The sequence below is a fragment of the Eumetopias jubatus genome, unplaced genomic scaffold (genome assembly GCF_037043125.1).
Source record: "Eumetopias jubatus isolate StellerSeaLion01/CBP00866 unplaced genomic scaffold, mEumJub1_p1.0 scaffold_17, whole genome shotgun sequence".
NCBI classification, from domain to species: Eukaryota; Metazoa; Chordata; class Mammalia; order Carnivora; family Otariidae; genus Eumetopias; species Eumetopias jubatus.
The window spans coordinates 20,394,248-20,405,901 of NW_028274823.1; the positions used below are offsets into that span (position 1 = coordinate 20,394,248).

The window sequence follows — 11,654 nt, forward strand, 5'->3', positions numbered from 1 at the left end:
CTCACTGTTCAAAATGAAATTGCTGTTCCAGGCCCAGTCTTGTGCTAGCTTTCTCCCAGGGCTTAAAGGGTGAGGAGAGCGCGAAGGGTGTGTGCGGGTGGGAGGGTGTTCATCCCCACCTGGCTGGGGGGCGGGGGACGAAATAGGCCAGGCGCCGTCTATACTGTGGTCTGCCTTGGCCTTTGACTCCCACCTTGGCCCCCTGCCCACCTGCCGTGGGACCGCAGGAGAGCTGCTGATGCCCTGGCCGTTCTCTGCCATGCTCTGTGCCCAGGGAAAAGATAAGTGCTCCCTTCTTCCCATCCCAGGCTCTTCAGGAAGGAAGCACAGTCCTGGCCTTCTAGATACATCTCCAGAGGCTCAACGGAAGCTGAGGAATGAGGCAGTTATCTGGAGAATTTGCCCTGCCTCAGGCAGCTCTCTGAGCAGATTGGTGTAATGGCAAGAGGCAGGACCAGCACCAGGAGTCGTTCCTGCCAGTCACTTGGCTGTGTGACCTTGAACAAGTCCATTTTCCTCCCTGGTCTCCAGTTTCTCCTCTGTTTATCCACTTATTTAATCTCTTCCACAAATAGGCCTTAAATGCATACCTGTGCATTCCATGCTAGACACAGGAAAATAACAATGATGGAGGATTTCAAATGTCGAGGGAGTCTCCACACCTCTCCCTATCAAACACTGGCACTATTTCTCCATCCCCTGACTCTGGGATGGCCTTGTAACTTGCTTTGACTAACAGGATGCTACAAAAGTGACATGTGACTTTCGTTCTCACCCTCTTGGAGCCCAGCTGCCACTGGGGAAGCCTAAGCTAGCCTGCCAGAGTGGTCACACAGAAGGGAACTGAGGTGCCCACACCGACAGCCTCGGCCAGCTGCCAGTCATGTGGGTGAGGCCGGGGGGGGCCCCCAGCCCCCAGCAGACTCCCAAACCACCGGCAGCAGAGATAAGCCATCCCAGCCAAGCCTTGCCCAACTCGTCAATCCAGAGAATCGTGAGCCATTGAACGGTTCCAGTTTTAAGCCACTGTTCTGGAGTGTTTGTTACGGAGCAAAAGATAATCAAGGTAATTAGCATTTTGACATATGGACCACTGTCTATGTGCCAGGAGCTATATTAAATGTTTTACATGTATTATCTTTATTTCTCACATCAGCCATGTGAGGCAGGCATTGTTATCTTAATTTCCACTTGACAGATGAAAGCACTGAGGCATGAGAAAGAGAAGGAACTTGACCAAGATGGCAGAACAGGTGAGTGGTGGAGCTGGGGTTGGAGGCCATGCAGGTCAGGCCTCAGAGCCCACACCGTTAGCCCCTACGCTGTGTAGAACAGAACAGCTGTGGTTCTTGCCCTCATGGAGTTGACGGTCTAGGGGGAGACGGGCAGGAAACACACAGAGAAAGGAAAATACAAGCACAAAGAGTGGTAAGTAGTGTGAACAAAGTGGGTGTTATGTTTGGTCCCAGGGAAGCCCTCCACAGAGCGCTGAGGATGGAAGGGGGAGACTCTGAGAGAAATGCAGATTCCTGGGCCTCACTGGCTGGTTGAGGGCCCGGCCATCTTTTTTTTTTTTTTTTTAATGTGCCCCCTGGGTGATTTTTCTTATCAGAGAAATTTGAGAAACACAGTTCAGTGGAATCACCTGAGGAGATTAAGAAACATAGCTGCCCAGCCCGCATCCTGAGATTATGACTCAGTTGGTCTAGAGTGAGCCCAGAAATCAGTATTTTTAAAAGCTCCTAGGGTGATTCTAATGTATAGCACAGGATTAGAACTGATTCCAGAAGATTCTACAAGGTCCTAGACTGTTTTTCTATATCTCTTTATAAGGTAATCCCAGGATTACCTGGTGCTTATTAAACTGTTCTTTTAGTGATTTAATACTGTGGAGGGGGGGCCTGAACTGAGCCTGAGGTAAACCCTTGCTCAGGGACTCGCCCCTGATTGAATGGACCCCTCCTCACGGACCCCCTTGCCAGATAACTTTCCCAGGGCTCCTGCAGGGGCTCCCCATGGCTTCCAAGTCCCCTTTAACTTTGATTTGTTTTAACGTGGAGCATTCCTTTAATGGCTGAGAGAAGTTGCTTACCTCCCACAAACATTTGCCCTTCTGTAGGCTAGCCAGACAGCCCCTTGGTTTTTTGTTTATTTGTTTTTTAAAGATATATTTATTTATTTTAGAGAGAGAGAGAAAGACCTCGGGCAGGAAGGGCAGAGGGAGAGAGAATCCCCAAGCAGACACCCTGCTGAGCATGGAGCCTGATGTGGGGCTCCATCCCAGGACCCTGAGATCATGACCTGAGCCGAAATCAAGAGTCTGACAGTTAACCAACTGAGCCACCCAGGGGCCCTGGCAGCCCCTTGGTTTTATTCTCTCTTTCTGACGTCCCAGCTCAGGGACCTCTGGGGCATAGATTCCCCACTGTGAGAAGGATGGCATCTGTGGTATGGCCACGAGAGGAGATGTGTTGGTACATAGACAGTTTCTTGTCTGGTTTCTTACTCTTCTTCCAAAGGAGGCCGGAAAACCACTGGAGGTTGCTCCTGCTTGATTCAGACCAAAGAGTATGAAAGAATCTGCTCTTGGCTTGGGGCCTGCCAGGCTCGGGCCTGGAGAAAGCTCCTGGAGGCGAGGGCAGAGAGGGACCAGAAGAGGCCTAGCCTAGCTGCAGCCCTGGGGAGCATGCCACACGGCCCGGGCGAGCAGAGGTGGTGTGCTGGCAACACAGGTGTGAGCTCTGGCACCCGGGAGCCTCGATTCCTCGTTCTGCAGTGTGGGTTGTGCTCGCAGTGCGGGGGAGGGGGAACAAGAACTCAGGGTTCACAGCAGGGCCTGGGCACGGTAGGCACTCTCTAACGGGGTTTTCGTTCCTCTTCTTTGGGACAGATACAGAAATGCACTTGACACTCTTGAGGAAGACAGAGCCTGTTGGGATAGACCCCAGGAAATGTCCTGTAGGGGCTGGGACAGACCCCAGGGACCGTGGCCCATCCCTGGAGGCCCCAGATCTCCCAAGAGACTCCAAGAGCAGAGAGGTATGCCCTGCCCGCCTGGCCTCACACTCAGAGGGCTCTCTGGGCGGCCCTGTGGGGCACAGCCTGCACTTCCAGGGGGCAGATGGCCGCCCAGGGAAGGTGCTGACGGAGAGAAGGGGTGAGGCCTGAGCCGTGAGGAAGGAATGATGAGAATGAGGCTGTGACTCATTCTCAGGCTCCGGCTCTCAGAAAGAAAGGATCTGCTTGGGGGTGTGGCTGGGAGGGAGCCAGGCCAGAGGGCGTAGGAAAAAACAGGGTGCTCCAAGACCTCTTAACTCAGGGAGAAATCATCCCGGGAAGGGGCCAGTTTAAAAACACAACTGCACTGGTGGTCTCTGCTTTCTTCTGACCCATCCTTCCAACTGGAAGCGTGATGGGAGGCCCCACCGGCCAGGTCAGGCAGGACACCCTTCCTGAGCCCTGGGTGAGACCTGCGGTGGGCACCACCCCGGGAGGCAGACAGAGCCAGGGTTTTGCCACCATGTCTTGTTCTCTTGACCCCCTACTCTCCTCCCCAGCCGCCCCCTCCTCACCAAGCCAACTAGGGACTGTTACCAGGACAACTTCTTCTATATGGCACAAATAGTTTTAAATAGTGCAGAGGTAGGGGTGCCTGGGTGGGTCATAGGGTTGAGCTGCCGACTCTTGGTGTCAGCTCAGGTCGTGATCCTGGTGTCCTGGGATCGGGCTCCATCCACATCAGGCTCCATGCTCAGCATGGAGTCTGCTTGAGGATTCTCTCTCCCTCTCCTTCTACCCCTCCCCCCACTTGTGCACTTGTGTGTGCATGCACGCTCTCTAAAATAAATAAATAAATTTTAAAATTAAATAAATAAATAGATAGATAGTGCTATGGGCCAGTAGCCGTGGCCCTGGGTATCAATTTGTATGTGTTAATCTGCATGGGGGTAGGTTAGGACTCTGAGGAGGAAATTTGGTGAGTAGTAGGGGTGGGGCAGGGAGAGAAGCAAGGCGCCCAAGTCTGACCTTCTATATCACTAAAATTTTGGTTGGATGTAATAGAAAACACAATGTTTTGCTTAATGCAAAACCAGAATGTATTGGCCTTGGAAATGAAGTGCAAGGGAGCATGGTTGGCTTCAGACAAGGCTTCATTAGGAACTCTAAACAATGTCATCAAGGCCTGCTGTTCCCTGTTGTCTTTGGGCTCAGCTCTTCTCCAGGTAACAGCTCAAGCCTGGGCAGGTTCCACACCTGGGGGCAAGATGGCTTCAGAAGCTCCAAGCCTCTCACCCTCTCCTCAGGTCAAAGAACCAGTCGGCTTCTCTGAGAGCCCAAAATTCTGGAACTGAGTTTCATTGGCTCTGATTGGCCTGACCTTGGTCGTATGCCCATCCCTTAATCAATGACAGCCAAGGGGATGGCGTATCCTAAGGTGGGGTGGATCTGTGTAGGACAGGGATCCACAGAGGGAGCTTGGTCGTGGTGGGGTTGGGGGCCGTTTCTCTGGAGTCATAACCTGAGTAGAGTTACTGTGAGTGAGTGAATGGAAACAGGCTGAGAAGAAACACTGACTCCTTACTCTCTGTAGAGAGAAACCCCAGGGTTTCTCTGGGGCCTGGGCTGCAAACTGAGAGAGGGGTCTTCTGCCTATTTCGGCTCAGAGCACAGAACGGCGTTGCGCTGGGGAGGACCAAGGGCCTGCCACGTCGGCCAGCTCCAGGGGTTCTAGCCTTCTCAGGGAAGCAGGGACCTCACGGAGTACCCCAGGCAGTGAGAGAGACGAGGTCCCTGCCTTAGTTGTCCGGTACCTAGCAGACAACAAGGAAGTCAGCAGACTGGCTGTGGGCACCCATGTGACATCCAAGGAACTTGCAGAGATGATGGGGGATGGGGTGGCAAGTATACTGGGGTCCCCTGTGGGAGAAAAGGGCGGCGTCCTTGGTATGTGTACCTTTGCTGGCTATGACCCTTCAGTCTCGGGGTCAAAAGATTTGGATTCTGCTCATTGCCAGACTGTTTGTTAGCCTATGGCCTTGGGCAAGGCCTTCTCTCTTTCTTGGCCTCAGTTTACTCCTCCGTAAAATAGGAGTGTTATCAACCACCTCAAGAGTTGACATGGAAATCAGGTGAGCCAGGGCAGATGAAATGGGGAAAGGCTGAAGTGTGCCTGTTAACCCTCTTTAACCTGATTGCTGGAGGCCTGAGGGGGACGGGGGCCCGAACGTTTGTGCCTGGAGGCATTCTCATCAAGAGGAAAAGCCGAGAAGAACAAACCCTACGTGTGCCCAGGGGAAGCTGGTGGCCCCAGAGACCCTGGGGGCCAGGCTGCCAGCCAGGGATGTGGGCGGCTCTCTGGGCCACTCCCCTTCCCTGCCACTGAGTCAGAGGAAGGGACTCAGGCTGGGCATCAGCCGGGCAGGTTTTACCAGTTGTTGACCGGAGAAGGGAGGACTCGAGAGAGAAGGAAAAGCGAACACAAACAACCTCCTCCCACGGGCCCCAGCACAGATGCCAATCTTCGTCTTCAGCACTGGGGGAGTGTGCATGGGCCCCAATCTGCACTTCCTCCTGGCCTCTCCCCAAAGCCCAACAGCGGGGCCCTCTGGGTGGGGATTGCATGTTTCCCAGGATGCAGCTGGTCACAGGGACCCAGCCCTCTTCCCGCCCTGACCACCCACTCTCCAAGGCCTGGGTTCCCTCTGTACTCCTCCTGATCTGGTGTCCACACCACCTCGCTCCCGTGCCAGAGCCTGGCCTGCTAGATTCAGCCTCTTGGAGAGCTGACAGGTGGAAATGTCTTCTCTCTGCCATGCTTGACCTTTCAGTCCACCTATGAATCAGCTGGTATTGGATGGAAACACTTCTTTCCCATATTTGCCCCAGGCTGGGCAGCTTGCTCTTCCTTGCCGAGGAAAGGCCATTCTGTTTGGCCAGTACTGGAGGCCCCCAGGGGTCTCAGACCGTGTCCACAGAGAATAGTCATTACAGTGGGAAAGTCATGGGTGTGGAGTCAGACTGGATTGTAGCACCTGTGCTGGTCAGCTATGCAATTTTGGACAAGCTAATTTACTTCTCTGAGCCTCAATTTCCTTATCTGGAAACAGTATGGTCATGCCTTACAGGTGGCTGTGAGGACTGGAGATAAGAAGTGCAAAGCTCCTAGCAGGGGTCAATAGATGAACCTTCCTGTCCTTGCACACCTTATCACGTATTACTTTCATGTTTCATTCCCTTCTCTACCCAAAATGATCAGCTTGTTTGCTCAGCAATCATGTGTCGAGAGTCTACTTTGCACCAGGGACAATTATCTTTATCTCCATGGCCTTGGGAAATTGCCAGGAGCTCATTTGATTCAAGAGGCCACGGTGGCTTGGAGAGAGTAAGAGTTAGAAGGCTACCAGGGGGTAGAGCCAGGAGTTGATGTTGGGTCTTCAAGAACTTATGGTAACCACATTCCACGGGTTTCCATGGACTGTTGCTCTGCCTGGAATGTCCTCCCACCTCGTCTCCTTTCCGGATGCAATCAGTCATTCAAGTTCTCATTCCTTCCATCGCCTCCATGACACCTTCTGATCAGTGAGGACACTTGTGGTTGCACGTGATAAGAAATTTCATCCCAAGCAGGCTTAAGGAAAAAAAAAATGGAAGTTTTTGCTTCAAGTAACCCAAAAGTCCAGGTGACCTTATTTAAGGGAAGGTTAACTAATAGCTCAACTAATGTCTGTATTTTCCTTCTCTCTGGATCTTGGCTCTGCCTTCTTTCCTGACAGTGGAGTGCCCAGCCCCCCACGGTAATAAAAGTGCACAGCAGTTCCAGCGCTCACGTTCTTGCAAGTTTCAGGCAGAGTGAGAGGATGAATCTTAATTTCTCCAAGGCTCAAACTTAGTCTCAAAATCGAGACACATGATCTCTGATCATCTTGAGATGGGTCAGGTGCCCATTCCTGAACCAGTCTTATATCCCGGGGGTCAGAGTCCGCGGCTTAGCTTAGACCTAAATCACATGACTCTCTGGAGATGCTACCCTCTGGAGGGAAAGTGAGCTGTGCTCACCAGGAGACAGGAGAGGGGATGCTGATGGCAAAACCACAGATCTCCACAAGCTATTGTTACTTTTCCCCTTTTCTGAATTCCTGCATTCCTGTTTTGCTTTTTTTTAAAAAAACTTATTTATTTATTTGAGAGAGAGGGGGCAGGGAGGAGCAGAGGCAGAGGGAGAGGGACAGAGAATCCCAAGAAGACTCCCTGCTGAGTGTGGAGCCCAACGCGGGGCTCAATCCCAAGACCCCAAGATCACGACCTGAGTCGGACGCTCAACCAACTGAGCCACCTGGGCGCCCCAATGTTCCCGTTTTTCTGCTGGACATCTCTGGTGGGCAGCAAACTCCTTGAGGCCAAGGCCCCACTGTGTGACCCTGAGCTCTTAGGAAAGCCCCTGGAAGAGAATGGGTGCCAACGACATACTTTCAATTGACTAAAGTGTTTGTTCAGAACTTGTTGCATCTAGTCCCCTGCCAGTTGTATCAGGATTTACCTGAGGAAAAGAGAAACACTCTAGCCATTTTAAGGAGGAGGGGGTTTATGACTGGGTATTACATGACGTACAGAATCACTGGGAAGGTTGAAGCTCTAGGCTGAGCTTTTAGGAAGGACCCTGTAGGTCACACTGAGGAACTGGGCCACCCATCAGAAGACACCGCAGTCACGAAAACTTTCTTCTACCAGCTCCAGCACCACCGTGTGCCTGACGTGATCCAGGCACACTGGTGCCCATGTCCGGCCTCTCAACACCCACCAAGTCGGCCACTGGACCCTTGAGTTTTGCTGACCCCACTGAGGTAAAAGCAGGCTTGACAGCAAAAGGAGAAATAGTTAGAAGTTTGGCCCCCACCATCTTTCCACTTTCACATCTCATGTGAGTCATGTAGTCAGACCTGAATCGTATCTGGAATCTAGGAGAAATGCAGTTGTGTTTTTAAAACAGAGTATTTTGTAGAGCAATTTTAGCAAAGTTGAGCAGGAAGTACAGAGTTCCCGTAGAGTCCCTGGCTCCACACGGGCGCAGCCTCGTCCCCCCTTAGCTTCCCCCACAGGGTTGGGACACTTGTTACAATTGATGCACCTACACGGACACATCATGGTCATCCGTGGTCCCTATTTACATTCGAGTTCACTCTTGGTGCTGCACATTCTATGACTTTTGACAAATGCATAATGACATGTACCTACCAATATAGTATCATACAGAGTATTTTCACTGCCCTAAAAATCCTTTATACTCTGCTTGTTCATCCCTCCCTCACCACTAACCTCTGGCAATCACTGATCTTTTTTTCTTCTCCCAGAACTTTAGTATTTTCATCCTGGAGAATCCACGTTTTGAGAGACTTGATTTAGGACAAGGTAGGTAAGGGAACAGACCCAAAGCCACTATATCTTAGCTCAGCTGCTTCCTAGCTGTGTGACCTTGAGTAAGTTACTTCACCCTCTGTGCCCTTGGATGCTCTTTTCTATTAACAGTCCTTCCTCATAAGATTGATATGAGCAGTTAGTGAAATAATTCACATAAAGTGCTTGACAGTATCTGGCACGTGGTAAAAACTCAACGAATGTTTGCTTCTTAGTGATTAACTCAAAGCAGCCATATCCTGGATACAATTTCTTTTCTTTTTTTTTTTAAAGATTTTATTTATTTATTTGAGAGAGAGAATGAGAGATAGAGAGCACGAGAGGGAAGCGGGTCAGAGGGAGAAGCAGACTCCCTGCTGAGCAGGGAGCCCGATGCCGGACTCCATCCCGGGACTCCAGGATCATGACCTGAGCCGAAGGCAGTCGCTTAACCAACTGAGCCACCCAGGTGCCCCCTGGATATAATTTCTGTGAAGGGGATTTTTATTTATTTATTTGAGAGAGCGAGAAACAGCATGAGAGGCGAGATGGCCAGAGGGAGAAGCAGACTCCCCGCCGAGCCGGGAGCCCGACGTGGGACCCGATCCCGGGACTCCAGGACCACGACCCGAGCCGAAGGCAGTCGCCCAACCAACTGAGCCACCCAGGCGCCCCTTCCCTCTCAACTTTTGATTTTGGAAAATTTCAACCTACAGAAAAATGGAAAGAGGAATACAATGAGCACCTGTACCCCTTTCACCTAGATTCATCAACCGTCAACACTTTGCCACATCTGTTTTCTTTCCCTCTCTCTTTCAGGAAGTGAGCTGCAAGCTTGATGACAATTTACCTCTGACCAGATGAGCTATTATCTCAGAAAAACAAAAACACTCTCCTCCACAACTGTTATCACACTCAATAAATTTAAGTTGATGCAATAATATTACCTCATAAATATACCTCCTCCTGAGGTCCCCCCAGCTCAGTGCCCACCCCAGGCCCTGCCTCTGACCCTATCTGTGCAGATGCTAAAAAGGGCTAATCTTTGAGCCTTCCTTGGGATAGGGTCTGTATGTCTTGGCAAGTTCTCAGCCTAAGCATCTGTTTCTGACTGGGGGTAGGAGTGAAACACCAAGGGGTAGACTGTGTGAGGGGCCAGGGCCATGCTCCATGGACACCAGGCCCCAAACACTGACATGAAGCGACCTCTAGAAGCCATCAAGTTCAACCCCAATCTCCCCGAAGAGGAGACTGAGGCCCCAGAGTAATGAAATGACCTGTCCAAGGGCTCATGAATTCAAAACGCCTGCCGGGGGTGGGGGTGGAGGTGGGTTAGACTGGCTGCCTAGGAAGGTCTCGTGGGGGAGCCATGAGTGGAGAATGGACACAGGCCGTGAACATACCCCCATGTGTCAGGGTCTGCTCCTCAGGTCCCAGAAGCAGAAACTAGGTTTGTTGAGGACACCCAGAGGTGACTGCCACCTTGGACTTAGCTGATATTAGCCAAATTCTGGAGACCAGAGTCTAAACCAGAGTCCCTCATATGAATGGCGTTGGCAAGGGAAGAGTCCAGTGAATCCATCTCGTCATTCCCTGGAGGCTGCTTGGCACACCTTCCTTCCAGGAGGCATAGTGCCACCTTTTTGTTCTTTGAATTCATTTCCTGTCCCCCCTGCAGACCAGTGCCTCTCCCTTATCCCCTCTGACCCATTCTTTCTCAGAAGGGACACTGCACAATTTGTTAGCCTGTGCCCTCGATGTTCATCCATCACATCATTTCTGACATCTCATCCAGATTGCCTTGTTTAGAGTCTAGGTGTTCCCAAACCATTTCAAACATATAATCCCAATAGTCTCTGGGATTGGAGTGTTTCCAAAGATTCATACAATCATTCAACCAAGTATTTGGGGATCACTCATTAAATGCCAGGCTCCAGGGAGACAATAGTGAGCAAGATGATGGAAGACCCTTATCAGGAAAGTGATGTTACCAAATACTCAGCTTATATACAGGACTGTAGCTGGGGCTGGAGAGGGGCTATGGTGGGGGCTGGGGACCAGTGAGGGCCCTGTTGCTCTGAGCCCCTCAGAGGCCCTGGTGGCCAGATTAGGGTGCTGGCCACGGGGTTAAAGAGAAGTGAACAGATCTGAGGAGACAATGTCAAGGGGCTTTATTGGTGGGCTGAGGCAGCACCGCATACTGCTTAAGAGCTGCTTAAGAGCACAAGCTCTGGGACCTGACCCTCCCACTATCTGGCAAGGTATGTAGCCTCTCCTGGCCTCAGTTTCCTTGTCTGTAAAATGGTGATAATAACTTTACATCATAGGATTATAGGTTGAGGAGACTGGGCAAGTATAGTCTAGCTTGGTGGAAACCAGGTGCTGCTCCTGAGCTGGGAAGTGCAGGAGCATGTGGGATTGGTGTGCAAGATGCTCTCATCCCATTTGGGATTCTTGATTCTAAGGACCCTGTGTAAGGCACCTAACCAGAGCTGCTCAGCAGGCGGTTGGATGTTGGGTCCCAGGCTCCAGAGAAAAATCTGTGCTGGATTTTCCATTTCATTTAGACTTCTTCTGATTCATTCTTTTAAATTTAGGCTGTATGGGTCACAGCGTTCATGCATGGCTCACAGGCAGTGATGGACTTGGGGCTAGAACTCAGTCTCCTTTATCGGAAATCCTTCTGCTTCAATCAGGCTGTGCCCTCTACTCCAAGAGTCAATAGCTTCTATGTATCAACTCTTGCTATTATCAGGTACTATGCTGAGCATGTACCTGGATCCTCTCCTTTGGACCTCATGACTCTCCGAGATAGCTATTATTAGAGAGGAAGAAGCAGAGGGGAGCTTCAGAAAGTTAAATGTGTTGCCTAGGATCACGGTGTAAATGGCCGAGGGTCTGTCCAGCTTCCATGCCCACTCTCAGAACTTATATTCTAGGGCAGCTCTGTCCAGTAGAATTTTCTGTGATGATGGAATGTTATATTTGCCCTGTTCAATATGGTAGCCATGAACCACATATGCAGATGAGGAACCAAATTTTTAATCTTATTCTATTTAAAATAATTTAAATTTAATAGCCACATGTGGGTAGTGGCTACTGTGTTGGACAGCACTGTCCCAGTCCTTCCAGAAGGTCAAGAAAGACCTAGAACTTCTCCTCATGTCTTGTTGCAGTTTAATGGTTCATAGTTAGGGACAGGATCCTTCTTATGCAAAACGTGGTTTCTGCCACAGGCTACTGAGCTCCTCACAATAGTCAGG

At 50.8% G+C, this 11,654-nt stretch overlaps 1 long non-coding RNA gene across 2 annotated transcripts; it reads left to right on the forward strand.

Moving 5' to 3' along the window:
- Positions 1-820: 820 nt before the first annotated feature.
- On the forward strand, positions 821-9,321 carry LOC114202447 (uncharacterized). Of its 2 annotated transcripts, none has more exons than XR_015767099.1 (3): positions 821-1,066; positions 1,199-1,253; positions 8,349-9,321. It is a non-coding gene; the product is annotated as an uncharacterized LOC114202447 (long non-coding RNA). The 2 variants fall into 2 exon arrangements; XR_003607801.2 differs by having other exon boundaries at positions 9,211-9,321.
- The last annotated feature ends 2,333 nt before the right edge of the window (positions 9,322-11,654 follow it).